Genomic DNA, 22,122 nt, shown 5'->3' with positions numbered 1-22,122 from the left:
AGTGGTCACGGTTGGCACCGATGCACGACCACCGCCACCACCCCTACTGGGCGGTGGACCTGCCACCACAAAGCAGCACGTGGCGGAGGAGTGAGGCGATCGCTCTCGCCACGCGAGCGAGGCCCCCTCGCTTCCTCTTCTTTTCGTGCATCTCCACCTGCACCTCTTCCGTTTTCTCCTCCGTCTCATCCTCCTCCATCCCCTCTTCTTCATCCTCCACCACCATCTTCTCCTCTACCTCCTCTTCCTGCGCCATCTCCATCTTCTCCATCTTCTTCTCCTCCGCTAGCACCATCTCTTCCTCCTTCATCTCCTCCTCAACTTCCGGCACCACCATCTCCACCACCGTCTTCTCTTCCTCCTCCATTGTCACCATCACAATCTCGTCCTCCTTTGCCTTCTCTTCCTCCGTCTCTACTTCATCCTCCATCTCCTTCACCTCTTCCTTCGTCTCCTTCTCCACAACCTCTGTCTTCACTTCAAAGGCCTGGACGAGTGAGGAGGAGGGCTGAGCTGGCTCAGATCTGTGAAGAGACAACACGACACCGTTCTAGATTTGAAGCTTTCGTGACTGCAATGATTCATATTCTTAGGTTTTTCGGTAAAGTCACGTAGGCAAAAAACATTAAAAAGTAAAATAAAATAACAATTAAAAATCACGACGTTTCGGAGGCAACACAAGCTTCCGTCTTCAGGTGGTACCGTCACAGCAGAAGCTACCACTACGTTTATATAATGGTTGGAGAAAGTGGGGCAAGGGCCGCATACTTTTATTAATATGGTAAGGTGAGGCTTAAGACTAAGAATAGACTGCATATTCTTAGTCTTAACTCAACCTGTAACAGGGAGACCACCACTAGACATGGTAAAACTGTGATGGTTGTCTGTCAAACACGACACAGTTCCACATTGCTGCTACGGGAGACATCGCCATCTAATAATAATAATAGTTCAATTTGAAACACGCGCAAATTTGCAGACCTAGTGGCCGCAACTCAGAGGCGCGGAGCCAAGCTCAGAGTCGCTCAAAAGCATGATTGTAGAGGTGAGTTTTTAAGTGTCTCTTGAAGGAGGCGATTGAGGTGATGCTGCGAATGTGCAGAGGGATATCGTTCCAGACTGTTGGGGCTGCCACCGAGAAGCGGCGCATAGACACGGTGACCATCCTGGATCTTGGTATCGAGAGGAGGTCGTGAGTCGCGCTGCGCAGGCATCTGCCGTGTGCTGAGCTGCAAGTTGTCAATAATGAAGAAAGGTACGGCGGGCAGGCGGATATGAAGGCATCGTCCGTGGGTGGAATGTGTGGCGGATTAATTTGAGATTCATAGAAACAGCAATAACGACATGGCCAGTGAGTGTGCTTAGTATTGGTCCTGTCATTCTCATGGCGCCAGGCTATCCTTGAGATAGGTGCAGCTGTGTCCCATACAGACTGCTGTAGTTTCACAGTAGTGGGTGGCGTTGCTGTGCAAATTTAGCTGAATAATTTGAAGTGACTTTTTTTTTGTTCTTTCGGTAAAGTCACGTAGGTATAAAATAAAAGAAATTAAATCACAACGTTTCGATTTCAACACACGCAATCATCATCAGGTGGGAAAACCACAGCAAGAAACATTCTTGCAATAACGATATGGCCATCGAAACGTCGTGATTTAATTTAATTTATTTTATTTCATACCTACGTGAATTTACCGATATAACCAAAGAGTATGGATCCCTGTAGTCACGAAAACTTCAAATCTAGATTGACATTTTTCTACTTGTATATTCTAATTGACCCCTTGCACATAATGTCCTAAGCATTTCAAATGGCATCGATAGAGATCCTGAACGTCCACTGTGACGGAACGGGTGTGTATCTGTGTGGTCAATGCAGCAGCAATAACAGCCAGGGCGGGAAGCAAGATCTGAACTGTAATGGTGAAGAATGAGTGCACGACCATTTGGTCGCTTCAACACATCCACGATTTCAAAAAAGTGTCCGTCAGTGATTTGTGGTCGAGAGAGCCACCTCCCTTGACGTCGAAGGCATCTCAGAGTGCATTGCATGCGATGAGCCTCTCGCATCTCTCATCTCATCGCGTTTAAAATTGGACACCCCTCTCAGTGGTAGCTGTCGCTGTGCATTACAAAGCGACTTGGCAGCTGGCCTGGAAACAGGCGATAGACAGCGAAAATCTCACGGTGGATGGAGGGTTACATGGTGAAGATATGCCCACTTCGTTATGTGGTCTAACCCAGAAACCAGTTACGAAAAATAAATCTGTCCTCAGTATAGCGGAATGTACACGTGGGGTTTGCAGTGTCTGTGAATTTTGAGAGCGCGACAGGGCTTGAGCACCTGTGCGTCACAGCAACATTGACCTGGGTTTGATTTCCACGTTTGGCCACATTCTCCGTGTAGATTATGCAGCCCCCTGTTCTGGGAAGGTTCTGCAGCTTTCTCCCTGTTACTGAACCCACACAAGCAATGTAAATCGTTCAATTTGGATCGCAAACAGTAGCAACTTTCTTGCAAAATGCGAGCAAACTTGGCAGAATCCTCCTGAAAAAAAGTCTTGAGACCGAGTAAGGCTGATTCTGCGTGAGAAGCATGGCAATAAATAACAAAAATAAACACACAGGGCGCACACGCAGAGTGGTTTACCGTGGCTCAGCGACTCCGGAGTTTGCTTTATCTTCTTGGAAGCCCTCTTCTCCAAAGCTCGGAGCTATTGGGCCCCACACAGGATTGGAGGACGTGGTGGTGGTGGCGGTGGTGGCGGTGGTGGCGGCAGTGGCGGCGGCGGCGGTGGTAGCGGCAGTGGTGGTGGCAGTGGTAGTGGTGCTGCTGCTGGTGGTAGCGGTCTGGAGCCATTGTCGCTCGATCTTGGCGAGGCGCTGCTCTTCCTCGAGGCGCTTTTGCTCCACAAGACGCTTCTCCTCCATCAAGTGCTCCTCCTCCTCTTGACGCTTCACCTCAACGAGGCGCTTCTCCTGAATGAGACGTTTCTCCTCGAGGAGCTTCACCTTGCGAAAGCGCCTCTCCTCAAGTCGCTTATTTTTTTTCTCAAGACGCTTCAGCTCTATGAGACGCTTCACCTCAAAGAGGCGATTCTCCTCCATGAGGTGCTTCTCTTCCTCGACCCGCTGCACCTCAATGAGGCGCTGCTCCTCGACAAGGCGCTTCACTTCTTCCACCCGCTTCTCCTCCATGAGGCGCTTCTCTTCCTTGATCCGCTTCACATCTATGAGGCGCTTCTCTTCCTCCAGATGCTTCTCCTTGAGACGCTTCACCTCGCGAAGGCGCTTTTCCTCCATGAAGCGCGTTTCTTCAAGGAGGCGCTTTTCCATGACGCGTTTTACGTCGTTGAGGATTTTGTTTTGAAGGCACTTCTGCTCCGTTTTGTGCTTCACCTTGGCGAGGCGCTTCTCCTCATTGGGGCGCTTCTCTTCCATTGTGCATTTCTCCTTCGCAAGGCGCTTGTCCTCCTGGAGACGCTTCACTCCGCTGAAGTTCTTCACCTCCCCAATGCTCCTCTGTTCACGCGAAGATAAGCACATGACCATTCAGACATGCGCACTCAGGACAAAATCTATTTTCGCAGGCACACAAACATGGACGGGCACATATACAAACACAAATGCATACTGGCACATCTATGTACGGATGCAATAATGCACATTAACTCATGCAAACATGCTAGCACACGTATGAATATACACCATCACCTAATGTTATCAAAATACATGTTACATCCTCATATTCTCACAAATTCAATACACGCACTTAATGCAGTGATAGTCTAAAACGATTTCATGGCGATTGTTGGCAACAATCATCACGGGAAATATTTCCACAGATTGTAAAGATCTGGATGCCCATAATCTGGACACATTTTATTGCAGCACCCATAATGGGTAACTGGAATGTCAACTTCCAATCAGCTCATAGACATAATTCATGAGATTGCCTGATATCATTCTGTCTTCATTGGTAATGAATGGCGACTTCATTTGCCTGCACGAGTGGGATATGGCATGACGTGATGGTGGAGAGATGGAGTGATGGTGTTGGGAGATGGTGTTGTGATACGGATAGGTGAAATTGTGGAATGTTCTGGAGAGACGGTGCCTTGTGATGGTATTGACGCTTTATGAGGCTCTATGATATTGTATGGATTCTCGATTTGAAGCTTTCGTGACTACAAGCATTCATACTCACGTATGTGACTTTACCGAAAAAACCTAAGAAAGAGTCGCATACGTGACTTTACCGAAAAAACCTGAGAGTATATTGTATCGAGTTGGTGGTGATGTAAAGAGATTGTGTGGTGATGTGAGGTGTAGTGAAGTTTTAGTGCAATGGTGTGGGAGTGTGGAGAGAATGTGGTGTTTGACTCCCATAGACCCCATACACACCTTTGGAGAACGATTTTCATAGCTTTGGCCTGGGAAAGGGTCCACTTCATCCATAATGTCCCCCCATGTGGTCGACTGGCGCCATGACTCCCGGGCTACGGAAAACAAAATTAATTCAAAGGACGAGTAAAGTATTAGAGAACGAAGCACGTGGATATTCACACAACTAATTCTAAGATTCTTGTAATTACCTCTTAACCTGCTGTTGAGAAACATTAATCACATGGCAGTAAAACATTACAAGTCATATTTTTGTAAGCATGTTGAGATCATCAATTTCATAAAGTTGAGACCCCAATTTAAACCAATATGGCTGAAACTCAGTTCTAAATCCATGCTGTCTGCCACCCTTGACCGTTTACCTCTTCCCATCACCACCAAGCCACGTCCACTAAAAATAATTAACCAGGGAGCTGCCTCCTCTGCATAAAAGCCACGTGATGCAGGTAACTGGGACTTACCATCATAGTCCTCCAAGATGTCAGCCCACTTGCGTTGTCTGTCCATGTTGTTGGGAAGCAGTAGTTTCTGTTTGATGTTGGAGGGCCTGGAAAGGTTGTAAAAACGCTCAGATTTAGCAACCGTTTAAATCACTCATCCTCTCAATTATTACAAATTTGACCACTCGCTGTACCAATCAAATCACTTTCGTGCCGTTTGTTTTACAAGTCCACTCACTCGCTTGTTTGCCCACTCACGCGTGCGTCAGATCACTCACTCATCCACCCATGCGAACATGTTTATTCCAACTGACTATTGCATTAAACATAATCGCCAGATATAACCGTGATGTTTAACCTCTAATCCAGACAAGCATGTTGATGCACAGCCCATTTGTATTAATCGACTGTTTGATATAGGCCCCCCCCTATGTCTTGTAGGTCATTGGGGTCAAATGACCGTACTAAAATTATCTGTTATAACCCGAGACTGACGTCACTGGTCACGTGATGTCAGAGGTACCGCCCATGTGGCTGTGACGTCACAGATAGGAGACGTCTATGGCAGCAGCGAGGGTCTGAACTAAAAGGCAGACTCCTCCCTCGTGTTGCATAACATTCAATACATGTAATGCAGGGCACAATTATGCAGGCAATAAGAACACAATCATTATAGACATGTTAATCATATTATATAAGATTAAAACAGGTTAGTTATGAACGTTTTAAATGTTAACTTGCTTTGGGTCTAAACAATGACAGTAACAGCAACATATCAGAGCATGCCAAGTAATCTAATAGTCATAATTTGGTTGCAGAAAATCCAAATATCAACATATTCAAAAATAATGAAGTTTTAGTTTGTAGTCAAAACGTGCAATAAAAATAAACAGCACACATCGTCAACAGGGACGCTCACGATAATTTTTTTTTTACTCTTCTATCTGGCAACAAAACTGACACCTTTTTACAAGGAGTCATGTTTGCATAGACCGCAATACCTGCAGTCATAATACAAACAAAAGAACATAACTCTGATAATGTGCACTGTCCTTGAAGTTGATTGGTCCACACCCGAGACAGCTTTCCTTAGAGCCTAGTCTCACATGGGTTGGACCTGATGACGCCAAAAGGCGCACTGTAAAATGTGTCAGTTTTGTTGCCAGGTAGAAGGGTAAAAAACAATTATCATATTTTTACTGGCAAATGAGGTTCCCACAGGGACACTCACCTCGTTGAGGATTCGCTCTGCAAAGGCTTCTTCTGCTGCTCCTCACTCGTGCGCATTCCTCTCGACTGCGGGTGGAGGCGTGGCTATGACGTAACAGAGGTGACGTCACTACAGCGAGGCTCCGCCCCCACGCGCTTGGCGGGCGCACCACGTGGTGCAGTGCGTGTGGTGTGCGTCACCGGAAACAGCAGAGCCCTCGGTTCGACATTAAACATTTGCCCCCTCGCTTTGTGATGTCTTTGATGTCGCCGTTACTGCGGCGAGGACTGAAGCGATGCCTGGCCATCAGGCCTGGCATATACCTAGGCCTCAGGCTTCATATTTGTTCGTAGTTATTTTTTGTTTAATTGGAATTATTAACTTGCATTTCATTAATTACATTTCAAGCGTATAAAAACACCATCCCATTGGTTTATTTATTTTTAAATTCAGGTTTTTGATCTGTAGTTATATTTAAGTGAGTGAGGTGGTTGTACTAAGTGTGAATTTGAGTTCCACGTAAGTTATTATTGTGTAAAGGATTTGTCTTGTGTGCACCTATCCTGGCAGTGGTAATATGGGCTTTTTATAATTAAGTTGTTAATGAGATTGTTTGTTTGTGTGTGTCTGTTATCTATGTCTGTGTCAGGTTACATATCTATGTTTGTAGCTGTGTGTGTTTGTTAATTTTTGATGGGTGGTGATGATGCTGTTTCTTGATAATGGATGGTGGTCATGATGATGGGTGGTGATGGTTGGTGATGATGATGGGTTGTTGTGATTATGGGTGTTGATGATGATGGATGATTGGTGGTGGTTATGATGAATGTTGGTTGTGATGGTTGGGTGGTGGTGGTGACGATGGTTGGTGATGGTGAGTTGATAGTGATAATGATGATTGGTGATGATAATGGGTGTTAATGGTGATGATTATGGGTGGTGATGAGTAAATGAGCGACCACCCAATACATAACAGCAACAGAAGTAACTACAGCAGCAACAATAACAGCAGCAACAACACATTTTGAGGGCGACGCAACTACTTCTGATTCTGCTGTTTCTGCTGCTCGGCTATTTGTAGCCAGGCCCTGCTCTCGCGGGACCCCACACATCTTTGGAAATGAATGCGATGATCATGTCTGAGCTGAGAATTAAGTGACTAAACGTTACTTTGTTTAACAATAACTGTGTGTAGGTTAGTATCTGGGGGCTCAGCGAATACTATTCATGAAAGAACTCGCACTCCTTTATGACCGACATTGTACTAATTTTGGTTGATCGAGTAGAACAAGGCACGTGCCATGTCCAGACGAATTCTTATCAACAACAGTATCCTTAAATATGATGCTAAAATAAATGTTAACACTGGATTAAATGTGCACCTCTTAACCCCTCCCTCGCATTTACGACTAACGATTTGCATTTGCACATAACATACATTAAAGCTCGTTAACATGCTAATACGACCATATTGTTATTCTAAAATTTGAATGCGGTTCACATATCCGACCCCCGGTTCGATTGAACAGATAATTTACATACATATCTGTATGTCCCCCAAGTTGCTCCGCCCGTGGTGGGGTCAGGTAGAGGTCATAGAGGTGGGTGATGTAAAGACAGTGCGTCAACTAAGGGACAAGTGGTGACAACAAGATAGAGAGAGTTCGAGAAGGGAAGGCGAGACCAAGTGTGGGCGGAGGTTCACGCCGAGAATGAGAGAGGGGGAGGAACGAGGTTCGGGGCTGTGTTGGCTGGTTGCTGTCTCGTCGTCGTCATTGCTATATCGTGACACCTGGGTCCTAAGCCGCGTTAAAGGCTGGGTCCTAAGCCGCGTTAAAGGCTAAATAAAAGAACCCTCTGCAGTCTGAGTCCGGAGTGATTACAATTGTAACGATTCATTATTTCACGGGCTAATATTGGGTTTGTGCGATTATTTTATATATTCATACTGAGTATTGCTATTTGATGCCATTGAGATGGAACATTCATCCAGCAGTGGACAGCTTGATCCTAATACCACCAACGTTTTATTCAAATAATTGTAATCCCTTCCTGATCCTGAACCTTCCATTTCACATATCCCACCATTGGTTCGCACGTCCATATTACATACATACATTTTACATGCATACAAGTTACATACAGACATATTACATTCATGCATATTACATACAGACATGTTACATACTTACGAGCATAGTGCGATTCTTAGAGGACCACGGTGTGAAGCTAAGAATTCGAATGAGATTCGAATATCACACTTCAATGTACGGTGTTCTAATCTGTAACACTAGTTTATGATGTAATTTTATAGCGTTATAATGTATCGCACATAGCTTATATTGTTAGAGTTCACAACATTATAGTTTACTATAACACTAGTTTGTAGTGTTATTTTAAAGCGTTGCAATGTATAGCTCATAGTTTAAAGGTTATATTGTTAGAGTTTATAATGTTAGAGTATGCAATGTGAGTTTATAATTTGAGAGTTTGTGGACGTGCTATGATCATGTATGAGCTGGGATGAGCGACTATTGTTTACCTTGTTTAATCATAACTGTGTGTATGTTAGTGCTATCGGGGCTTAGTGAATACTGCTCATGAATGAACTCATACTTGTTTCGGATAGAAATTTGAAATCGTGTTGGTAGAACAAGTCGCCTGCCTTTTCTAGACGAATTGTTATCTTCAAGTGCGTCCGTAAATATACTGCTAATATATACAGCATAGGGAAGGCTGCCTTGTTGTGGAGATGTAGTTTGGGTAAGGCGCTGTGACCGGGTGATGACACGGATTCTGAAACAATGGAGTTAATCACTCGCTGCTTGGCCCCGTCGACAGCAGCGAAGGCTGTCATATACCGCCCCATTTACGAGTTGGCTCTATAAGGTATTGTCTTCTTCTAACAGACACTAACGTGCGTGTGTTGTCTGTTTTTAGGATTTATCCATTGATGTTGTTCTTGCTTTTGCGGCGTTTTTTTGTTGAGTTCTGTCATTTGTTTAAGAATTAGTCACGTGAGCGTGGTGTTTTGCTTAGTGGGAAATTCGCTTTTTCACAATTTGTGATTGTTATAATAATAATTGTAACGATTCATAATCTCATTAGTTAAAAATGGGATTGTGCGTTTATTTATATAGGTATATTACGTCTTTTGTTATTCGATGACATCTAGCTGTGAAAATCGTGATTGTAATATAACCATGTTGTAATTGTAATAATTTGTATCCAATCCTTGCACGTACACTATACATACATATGAGCAGAGTGCGATTCTTATACGACCACACTGTGATTCTAATGCTTCTAATTATATTATAATACCTTACCTCCGTTTATATGGTTATAAATTAAATTGCTAGTTTATAATCGTTTAATGTTTAGTGTTATCGTTTATAGTATTATAGTTTACATGTTATAAAGTACAGTTTATCCACGACAAACTTCGGGATTAGGGACTGGTACGTTGATGAACGATTAACTACGGGGACCTTTCCCCTCAAGGAACACGTGTTAATCGGGTAGACAGCCAAGATGATGCCTGGTTAAGGGCACACTTGTGTGACGGAGATCCTCCACCTGAAATTATGTTAACATGTTTTTGCTAGGAACATTATAAAATAAAGAACGGACAAACATTTGTTAAAAATACGTTTTTATTCATCTGCAATCATTTTTACGTCAAAACTCGAAGGGAATATGTATAAAGTCCTATGTTCACACATTTCCAGTACAATGCAAACCATTTCCGTTCCAGGAATACCAAAACGTTAAAGTTTCATTGATTTCCCTATTTATTCACCACATTTGTTCACTGTGAGTCCATGTTGAAGTCAAGGCCATATATCCCACGAACGCGTCATCAATGTACATCCTGATATCGGATATCTAAAGTCGATTAAAACCAATCAAAAAAGCTATATACTTGACAAAAATCGTTTAAAATGTTGAGTAAAGATGTTCCTACAGACGCATTCCAACTTTAGCTCAACAGGAACACATAATGACAACAATTGAACCCACTCACAACCAGTGCTCATCACACCACTTCGGCAAGTAATCCCATAACATTACAAACCACCACTGTGCACGTCATTAAACTCACAAAAACTGTAAAACTAAAATTACACATAAAATTACTCGATACGGCTTAATAGGTATAACCACATGACAATATTTTTTCAGTCACCCCGAGCTCTCTGGTTGATCCTCGAGCCACTCCATTACATCCAACCATCTGTCGGGATCCAACTGCATGGGATCGAAGGTGGAAAATTATTCAGGACTCATTGCAGCACCTTGAACTTCAGCTTTTGATTTCAGTTTCCTATCATAGTGGACCTTTTGATGCGTGTTAAGATTTGACGACTGTGAAAATGCCTTCCCACACACAGGGCACAGGAATGGCTTATCGCCCGTGTGTGCTCTCTGATGAATCTGAAGATGTGATGACTGTGCAAATGCCTTCCCACACACAGAGCACAAGAATGGCTTCACGCCCGTGTGTGTTCTCTGGTGACTATGAAGATGTGATGACTGTGCAAATGTCTTCCCACACACAAGGCACAGGAATGGCTTCTCGCCCGTGTGTGTTCTCTGATGACTCTGAAGATGTGATGAGTTTGCAAATTTCTTCCCACACACAGGGCACAGGAATGGCTTCTCGCCCGTGTGTGTTCTCTGATGAATCTGAAGATGTGATGACCTTGCAAATGTCTTCCCACACACAGGGCACAGGAATGGCTTCTCGCCCGTGTGTGTTCTCTGGTGACTCTGAATATGTGATGAATGTGCAAATGTCTTCCCACACACAGGGCACATGAACGGCTTCTCGCCCGTGTGTGTTCTCTGGTGACTCGGAATATGTGATGAATGTGCAAATGTCTTCCCACACACAGGGCACATGAACGGCTTCTCGCCCGTGTGTGTTCCCTGGTGTCTCTGAAGATGTGATGGCCATGAAAATGTCTTCCCACACACAGAGCAATTGAATGGCTTCTTGCCTCCGTGTACGTAGGGCTGTGGAGAGCGTCTCTGCTCCATGTGAGCGTAGTAACAGCAGCGGTGTTATCGAGTCAAAAGTACGCTATCGGCCGCAAGGATGTTTAGCGTTGAGTTTTGGATTTTGTTAACTGCTAAAACAAGAACGACACTCGCGTCTAATCGAGACGCAAAAAAATCCCGCTAATTTGACGACGAACACGTTTAAGAGTTTATCCGCGAAAATAGACACCTACTTGGAGATTCACGGTATATCGATGTCTGGAACCCGTCTGATAATGTCGCCACGAACTCTCCCGACGCAAAGTCGCCTAACTGTCGACACAGCAATTGTGCTCGCCAGGCTGCGTTGTCTCGCGGTTGAAGGGCGATCAGCAGAGCGACGAGTCGAGCGTCCAACCTCATCAAGTTCCCTCTCGAAATGGCATTGAGCTCTGCTTCCGAGCCGCCTTATAACTCCCCCCCTAGGATCCAATCCTTTGTCTTTCAGGATATTTGCATTCGATTGTTAATTTTGGAAGGCACAATCCGCATGTCTATTAACATACCGAAGGGTAATGTGCCCATTGTACTTCATGCATGAATATGTAAGTGCATCTCAGTGTGTAATTGTGCGCTTATTTTGAATAAATGGAAAAACTTTGTCCTCGATTTAAAGTGAATGCAGAGAAATTAGCATGTAACTTTAGAAAAGGAAGAGAGCGGCCTTCTCGACGAGGGAGTGAAACCCAATAGGTAATATTATTTTACAGCGTTACAATGGATAGGTTGTAGTTCATAGGTTATAATATTATGTTTCACTATGATAGAGCTTAACATGTGAGAGTCTACAATATCAGAGTTGATAAAATGCGACGATCAAGGGCGTCAATCGGGTGAGTTTGAACAGAGGCTTTAATCAAAGGCGTCATCCCATCACGGAACACCACCTCCCTGCGTTTATTACAGCAACAGAAGCAACTACAGCAGCAACAACAGCAGCAACATCACATTTCGAGGGCAACGCAGCTACTTCCGATTCTGCTTCCCAGCTGTTTGTAGTCGGGACCTGCTCTCGCAGGACCCCACACGTCTTTGGAAATGATTGCGATGATCATGTCTGAGCTCAGAATTAAGTCACTCAAGATTACTTTTTTAACCATAACTTTAGGTAGGTTAGTGTCATCGGGGCTCTGTGAATACTACTCATGAATGAAATCACACTCCTGTATGACCGACATTGTACTAATTTTGGTTGATCGAGTAGAACAAGGCACATAACATGTCCAGACGAATTCTTATCAACAACAGTGTCCTTAAATATGATGCTAAAATAAATGTTAACACTGGATTAAACGTGCACCTCTTAACCCATCCCTCGCATTTACGACTAACAATTTGCATTTGCACATAACATACATTCAAGCACAGTAATTTGCTAATACGACCATATTGTTATTCTAAAATTTGAATGCGATTCTTGCCCTGTACCCCCACAGTTCACATATCCGACCCCCGGTTCGATTGAACAGATAATTTACATACATATGTGTAGAGTGCGATTTTAATACTTCTAATTAGATTTAAATACCGTACCTCCGTTTATGGTGCTATAAATTATAAAACCAGTTGATAGTTTATAGACGTTTAATGTTCAGTGTTATTGTTTATAGTGTTATCAGTTTACGTGTTTTTAAGTACAGGTGATTCCCGGTATACTTCGGTATTCTGGACCTGAACGTTGCGAAACGATTCATAACGAGGACCTTTCCCCACCAGAGCGCAATACGCTAATGAAAAGAACTCGGGGCGGCGGGAACACGTGCTTCCATGGGCAGTGGGGGACAGGGCATGGTTGTATTGCCCACAGGTGCCACCGGGAATGTCCCCCAAGTTGCTCCGCCCATGGCGGGGTCAGGTAGAGGTCATAGAGGTGGGTGATGTAAAGACAGTGCGTCAACTAAGGGACAAGTGGTGACAACAAGATAGAGAGAGTTCGAGAAGGGAAGGCGAGACCAAATGTGGGCGGAGGTTCACGCCGAGAATGAGAGAGGGGGAGGAACGAGGTTTGGGGCTGTGTTGGCTGGTTGCTGTCTCGTCGTCGTCGTTGCTATATCGTGACGCCTGGGGTCTGAAACCGCGTTAAAGACTAAATGAAAGAACCCTCTGAGTATGAGTTTGTAGTAATTAAAATTTTAACGATTCATAATTGCACTGGCTTAATTTGGGTTTGTGCGATTATTTTACACATTCATACTGAATATTGTTATTTGATGCCATTGAGTTGAAACATTCATCCAGCAGTGGACAGCTTGATCCTTTAAACCAAGTGTTATTCAAAAAATGTTAATCCCATCCTGATCCAGCACCTTCCGTTTCACATATCCCATCATTGGTTCGCACGTCCATATTACATACATACATATTACATGCATACATGTTACATACAGACATATTACATTCATGCATATTACATACAAACATGTTACATACTGACGAGCATAGTGTGATTCTTAGAGGACCACGGTGTTAAGCTAAGAATTCGAATGAGATTTAAATATCACACTTCAATGTACGGTGTTCTAATCTGTAACACTAGTTAATTATGTTATTTTATAGCGTTATAATGTATCGCTCATAGCTTATATTGTGAGAGATCACAACATTATAGTTTACTATAACACTAGTTTGTAGTGTTATTTTAAAGCGTTACAATGTTTAGCTTATAGTTTAAAGGTTGAATTGTTAGAGTTTATAATGTTAGAGTATACAATGTGAGTTTAAAATCTGAGAGTTTGTGAACGTGCCCTGTTCTCGTGGGACCCGACACGGATGTGGAAATAATTGCTATGATCATGTCTGAGCTGAGATGAGCGACTAATGTTTACTTTGTTTAATCATAACTGTGTGTAGGTTAGTGCAATCGGGGCTTAGTGAATACTACTCATGAATGAACTCATACTAATTTCGGATATAAATTGAAATCATGTTGGTAGAACAAGTCGCCTGCCTTTTCTAGACGAATTGTTATCTTCAAGTGCGTGCGTAAATATATTGCTAAAATACACAGCATAGGGAAGGCTGCCTTGTTGGGGAGATGTCGTTTGGGTAAGGCGATGTGGCCGTGTGATGACACGGATTCTGAAACATTGGAGTTAAACACTCGCTGCTTGGCTCCGTCGACAGCAGCGAAGGCTGTCATATACCGCCCCATTTACGAGTTGGTTGTATGATGTGTATAGTTGAAGGTGCTAGGTGTTGTCTTCTTCTAACAGATACTAACGTGCGTGTGTTGTCTGTTTTTACGATTTGTCCATTGATGTTTTTTTTATTGCGGCGTTTTTTTGTTGAGTTCTGTCACTTGAGTGTTGCAGTTTGTTTAAGAATTCGTCAGGTGAGCGTGGTGTTTTGCTTGTGGGAATTTCGCTTTGTCACAATTTGTGATTGTTATAATAATTGTAACGATTCATAATCTGATGAGTTAATAATTAGTTTGTGCGTGTATTTATATAAATATATTCCGTCTTTTGTTATTCGATGACATCTAGCAGTGAAAATCGTGATTGTAATATGACCATGTTGTAATTGTAATAATTTTTATAAGATCCTTGCACGTACCCTATACAAACATTTGAGCAGAGTGCGATTCTTATACGACCACGCAGTGATTCTAATGATATTATAATACCTTACCTCCGTTTATATGGTTATAAATTAAAACACTAGTTTATAATCTTTCAATGTTTAGTGTTATCGTTTATAGTATTACAGTTTACATGTTATAGAGTACAGTTTATCCCCGACATACTTCGGGATTAGTGACTGGTACGTTGATGAACGATTAACTACGGGGACCTTTCCCCTCAAGGAACACGTGTTAATCGGGTAGACAGCCAAGATGCTGCCGGTTAAGGGCACACTTGTGTGACGGAGATCCTACACCTGAAATTATCTTAACATGTTATTGCTAGGAACATTATAAAATAAAGACCGTACAAACATTTGTTAAAATACATTTTTATTCATCTGCAATCATTTTTACGTCAAAACTCGAAGGGAATATGTATTATGTTCTATGTTCACACATTTCCAGTACAATGCAAACCATTTTCGTTCTAGGAATACCAAAGCGTTAAAATATAATTCCCCATGATTTCCTTATTGATGACTGTGAAAATGACTTCCCACACACAGTGCACAGGAATGGCTTCTCGCTCGTGTGTGTTCTCTGATGAGTTTGAAGAGTTAACGATTGTGCAAATGCCTTCCCACACACAGAACACAGGAATGGCTTCTCGCCCGTGTGTGTTTTCTGATGACTCTGAAGATGTGATGAGTTTGCAAATTTCTTCCCACACACAGGGCACAGGAATGGCTTCTCACCAGTGTGTGTTCTCTGGTGACTCTGAAGTTGTGACGAGTGTGCAAATGTCTTCCCACACACAGGGCACAGGAATGGCTTCTCGCCCGTGTGTGTTCTCTGGTGACTCTGAAGATGTGATGAGCTTGCAAATGCATTCCCACACACAGAGCACGGGAATTGCTTCTCACCCGTGTGTGTTCTCTGGTGTCTCTGAAGATATGATGGCCTTGAAAAGGACTTCCCACGCACAGAGCAATTGAATGGCTTCTTGCCTCCTTGTACGTGGGGCTGTGGAGAGCGTCTCTGCTCCATGTGAGCGTAGTAACAGCAGCGGTTGTTATCGACTAGTACTACTTGTGAAATGCGTAGGAGGTTTGGCGGGGGGTTTTAAGTCAGGTTTTATCCGTGCTTTATGCAGTCAGGTCCCACGAGAACAGGGCACGTCCCCAAACTCTCAAATTGTAAACTCACATTGTATACTCAACATTATAAACTCTAACAATATAACCTTTAAACTATGAGCTATACATTGTAACGCTTTAAAATAACATTACAAACTAGTGTTCTAGTAAACTATAATGTTGTGAACTCTAACAATATAAGCTATGAGCGATACATTATAACGCTATAAAATAACATCATAAACTAGTGTTACAGATTAGAACACCGTACATTGAAGTGTGATATTCGAATCTCTTTCGAATTCTTAGCTTCACACCGTGGTTCTCTAAGACTCACACTATGCTCGTGTCTATGTAATATGTATGCATGATATCTATCTGTATGTAGTATGTATGCATGTAAAATGTATGTATGTAATATGGACGTGCGAACCAATGGTGGGATATGTGAAACGGAAGGTGCAGGATCAGGATGGGATTAAAATTATTTGAATAACACTTTGGTGGTATTAGGATCAAGCTGTCTACTATTGGATGAATGTTCCATCTCAATGGCATCGAATAGCAATATTCAGTATGAGTATGTAAAATAATCGCACAAACGCAATATTAGCCCGTGAAATAATGAATCGTTACAATTGTAATGACTCCGGACTCAGACTGCAGAGGGTTCTTTTATTTAGCCTTTAACGCGGTTTCAGACCCCAGGCGTCACGATGTAGCAACGACGACGATGAGACAGCAACCGGCCAACACAGCCCCAAACCTCGTTCCTCCCCCTCTCTCATTCTCGGCGTGAACCTCCGCCCACACTTGGTCTCGCCTTCCCTTCTCGAACTCTCTCTATCTTGTTGTCACCACTTGTCCCGTAGTTGACGCACTGTCTTTACATCACCCACCTCTATGACCTCTACCTGACCCCGCCATGGGCGGAGCAACTTGGGGGATTTTCCCGGTGGCACCTGTAGGCAATACAACCATGCCCTGTCCCCCACCGCCCATGGAAGCACGTGTTCCCGCCGCCCCGAGTTTTTTTCATTAGCGGAATGCGCTCTGGTGGGGAAAGGTCCTCGTTATGAATCGTTTCGCAACGTTCAGGTCCAGAATAGCGAAGTATACCGGGAATCACATGCAGTTAAAAATATGTAAATTGATAACACTATAAACAATAACACTAAACATTAAACGACAAAAAAAGATATCAACTGGTTATAGAATTTATAGCACCATAAACGGAGGTACGGTATTTTAATTTCATTAGAAGTATTATAATGGAACTCTACACATGTTTGTTAATTGTCCGTTCAATCGAACCGAGGGTCGGATATGTGAACTGTGGGGGTCGAGGGTAAGAATGGCATTCAAATTTTAGAATGACAATTTGGTCGTTTTAGCAAATTACTGTACTTGAATGTATGTTATGTGCAAATGCAAATTGTTAGTCGTAAATGCGAGGGAGGGGTTAAGAGGTGCACGTTTAATCCAGTGTTAACATTTATTTTAGCATCATATTTAAGGACACTGTTGTTGATAAGAATTCGTCTGGACATGTTATGTGCCTTGTTCTACTCGATCAACCAAAATTAGTACAATGTCGATCATACAGGAGTGTGATTTCATTCATGAGTAGTATTCACAGAGCCCCGATGACACTAACCTACCTAATGTTATGGTTAAAAAAGTAATCTTGAGTGACTTAATTCTCAGCTCAGACATGATCATCGCAATCATTTCCAAAGACGTGTGGGGTCCTGCGAGAGCAGGTCCCGACAACAAACAGCTGGGCAGCAGAATTGGAAGTAGCTGCGTTGCCCTCGAAATGTGATGTTGCTGCTGTTGTTGCTGCTGTAGTTGCTTCTGTTGCTGTAATAAACGCAGGGAGGTGGTGTTCCGTGATGGGATGACGCCTTTGATTAAAGCCTCTGTTCAAACTCACCCGATTGACGTCCTTGATCGTCGCATTTGATCAACTCTGATATTGTAGAATCTCACATGTTAAGCTCTATCATAGTGAAACATAATATTATAACCTATGAACTACAACCTATCCATTGTAACGCTGTAAAAGAATATTACCTGTTGGGTTTCACTCCCTCGTCGAGAAGGCCGCTCTCTTCCTTTTCTAAAGTTACATGCTAATTTCTCTGCATTCACTTTAAATCGAGGACAAAGTTTTTCCATTTATTCAAAATAAGCGCACAATTACACACTGAGATGCACTTACATATTCATGCATGAAGCACAATGTTAATAGACATGCGGATTGTACCTTCCAAAATTAACAATCGAATGCAAATATCCTGAAAGACAAAGGATTGGATCCCAGGGGGGGAGTTATAAGGCGGCTCAGAAGCAGAGCTCAATGCCATTTCGAGAGGGAACTTGATGAGGTTGGACGCTCGACTCGTCGCTCTGCTGATCGCCCTTCAACCGCGAGACAACGCAGCCTGGCGAGCACAATTGCTGTGTCGACAGTTAGGCGACTTTGCGTCGGGAGAGTTCGTGGTGACAGCTTCAGACGGGTTCCAGACATCGATATACCGTGAATCTCCAAGTAAGTGTCTATTTTCGCGGATAAACTCTTAAACGTGTTCGTCGTCAAATTAGCGGTATTTTTTTGCGTCTCGGTTAGACGCGAGTGTCGTTCTTGTTTTAGCAGTTAACAAAACCCAAAACTCAACGCTAAACATCATTGCGGCCGATAGCGTACATTTGACTCGATAACACCGCTGCTGTTACTACGCTCACATGGAGCAGAGACGCTCTCCACAGCCCCACGCACACGGAGGCAAGAAGCCATTCAATTGCTCTGTGTGTGGGAAGTCCTTTTCACGGCAATCAAGTCTTCAGAGACACCAGAGAACACACACGGGCGAGAAGCCGTTCCTGTGCCCTGTGTGTGGGAAGACATTTGCACGGTCATCACATCTTCAGAGTCACCAGAGAACACACACGGGCGAGAAGCCATTCCTGTGCCCTGTGTGTGGGAAGAAATTTGCACACTCATCACATCTTCAGATTCATCAGAGAGCACACACGGGCGAGAAGCCATTCCTGTGCTCTGTGTGTGGGAAGGCATTTGCACAGTCATCACATCTTAAAGACCATCAGAGAACACACACGGGCGAAAAGCCATTCCTGTGCCCTGTGTGTGGGAAGGCATTTTCACAGTCGTCAAATCTTAACACGCATCAAAAGGTCCACAATGATTGGAAACTGAAATCAAAAGCTGAAGTTCAAGGTGCTGCAATGAGTACCTGAAGAATTTTCCACCTTCGATCCCATGCAGTTGGATCCCGAGAGATGGCTGGATGTAATGGAGTGGCTCGACGATCAAACCGAGAGTCAGGGATGACTGAACAAATATTACGTCAGGTAATATTTGTTAGTTTTACAGTTTTTGTGAGAGTTTAATGACGTGCACAGTGGTGGTTTGTAATGTTATCGGATTACTTGCCGAAGTGGCGTGATGAGCAGTGGTTGTGATATGATTCAATTCCGGACAATATTGTAGTGTTGAAGTCTTCCTGTTGAGCTAAAGTTGGAATGCCTCTTTAGTTAGATCTTTTCTCAACATTTTAAACGGGTTTTTTCAAGCATATAGATTTTTTTGGTTGGTATTAATCGACTTTAGATAACCAATTTAAGGATGTACATTGATGACGCGTTCGTTGGATATATGGCCTTGACTTCAACATAGACGCACAGTGAACAAATGTGGTGAACTAATAAGGAAATCATGGGGAATGATACTTTAGCGCGTTGGTATTCCTGGAACGGATATGGTTTGCATTGTATTTTAACTGTTTGAACATAGGACATAATACATTCGGTTCGAGTTTTGACTTGATTGCAGATGAATAAAAACGTTTTTTTTAAACAAATGTGTGTCCGTTCATTTATTCATATCAACAACGTGTTTTAAGCGAGTTTCAGGTGGAGGATCTTCGTCACACAAATCTGCCCTTAACCGGCAGCATCTTGGCTGTCTCCCCATTAACATGTGTCCCTGGAGGGGAAATGTTCCCTTATTATAAATCTATTCGCAACGTTACGGTCCCTAATCATCAAGTATGACATGTGAACTGTAACACTATCAACGATAACAAAAATCATTAAAATACAATAATCTATTAACTAGTTTCATCATTTATAACACCAACAACAGAGGTACGGTATTATTAGTTTTGAACAAAATAAACGGAGGTTCGTGATTATAATCGCATAATAATAATTATAATCGCACTGTGATAATGTTAGAATCACACTGTGGCCATATGCATGTTAACTGAATGCGAACCGGGGGTAGGATATGCAAGATTTGAATCTCATTACAATTATTAAAATCCCACTGTAGTCGTATTAGAATCAAACTGTCCACTGTTGGATGAATGTCATGTTAATTGAATCGAACAGCTATAAACGGTATGTAAACATATAAAGTGTATAACAATGATATGAAAAAACTACGTTCATTTAAAAAAACTGAGAATTTCGTGTATAATAATGTACGTGCAAGCGAACTGTGCTCGTATGTACGTATGTAATATGCATCTATGGCCTTCGGACATGCGAACCGGTGGTCGGATATGCGAACGGGGGGGGGGGGGGTGCAGGATTATGATCGGATTAAAATGATTAGAATAACACTAGGGTCGTATTAGAATTATACTGAGCTAAAATATATGTTATACTAGCTGTACTACCCGGCTTCGCCAGGGACTTGTATCCACCACGGCCGGCCGCCTTTGTCTCCCCAGTGGCGATGTTAATACGCCACACCAGTTACTCGTTTTGCGGCTGAGTCCCTCCCTCACCACTCTCCCTCCCTCACCACTGTCCCTCCCTCACCACTCTCCCTCCCTCACCACTCTCCCTCCCTCACCACTCTCCCTCCCTCACCACTCGCGCACGGCCGCCTTTGTCTCCCCAGTGGCGATGTTAATACGCCACACCAGTTACTCGTTTGAGGCTGAGTCGACCTAGGGGAGGTTTAAATAATCGTCACCGGTGGTGGCCGTGAGCGGGAATGGAACTCGGTTCGCCGGGTTTGTAGCGCAGCGTAGCGTTAACCACTACACCCACCGCTCCTCACACACCACACACGCACAGACACACACACAGACACACACACAGACACACGCAGACACACACAGACAGACACACACACACAGAAACACAGACAGCACGCTAACCACTACACTACCGCTCCCCACACACCACACACGCACACACACAGACACACACACAGACACACACACACAGACACACACACACAGACACACACACAGACACAGACAGCACGCTAAGCACTACACTACCGTTCCCCCTACACAACACACGCGCGCGCGTCCATAGGTACACATACACGCGCTTGCTGCAGACACACACGACTGTCAGGGTGCGTACGGCAGTAAACGACTGAAAAAAGAAAGCGGCAATGCTGCGCGAGGAACGCCTTAGACCTGCAACACATTTGTGTAATGCGAGCGTAAACACACAAACACATACAAACACATACACACACATACATACACACACATACACACAAACACATACACACACATACACACACAACATACACACAGACATACACATACACACAAACACACACATACATACACACAAAAACATAGACAATACACACAGACATACATGCAGACACACAGACAGACACATAACACACATACATACACACACATACATACACATAAACACATCCACAGACGTACATACACACATACATACAGAGACGCAGACATACACATAAACACATACAAAAAAACCCACATACATACACACACACATACACACAAACACACACATACATACACACATGCATACAGACACACAGACATACACAAACATATACACACATACACATGACCCGGCTTCGCCCGGGACTTGGATCCACCACGCCCGGCCGCCTTTGTCTCCCCAGTGCCGATGTTAATACGCCACACCAGTTACTCGTTTGAGGCTGAGTCGACCTAGGGGAGGTTCAAATAATCGTCACCGGTGGTGGCCGTGAGCGGGAATCGAACTCGGTTCGCCGGGTTGGTAGCGCAGCGTAGCGTTAAGCACTACACCCACCGCTCCTCACACACCACACAGGCACAGACACACACACAGACACACACACAGACACACGCAGACACACACAGACAGACACAGACAGACACACACACACAGACACACAGACAGCACGCTAAGCACTACACTACCGCTCCCCACATACCACACACAGACACACACACAGACACACACACAGACACACACACACAGACACAGACAGCACGCTAAGCACTACACTACCGTTCCCCCTAC

The 22,122-nt window shown here is 43.6% G+C and overlaps 1 pseudogene; it reads left to right on the top strand.

Annotated features, from left to right (window-relative positions):
* The window catches only part of LOC133361324 (zinc finger protein 208-like), a 90,889-nt pseudogene that overhangs the window by 33,184 nt on the left and 35,583 nt on the right, over nucleotides 1–22,122 (top strand).

Source organism: Lethenteron reissneri, chromosome 72 (genome assembly GCF_015708825.2).
Source record: "Lethenteron reissneri isolate LAM-NWPU_2019-01 chromosome 72, ASM1570882v1, whole genome shotgun sequence".
NCBI classification, from domain to species: Eukaryota; Metazoa; Chordata; class Hyperoartia; order Petromyzontiformes; family Petromyzontidae; genus Lethenteron; species Lethenteron reissneri.
The sequence above is the reverse complement of the archived record's forward strand: the minus strand, read 5'-3'. Positions and strand labels throughout refer to the sequence as shown.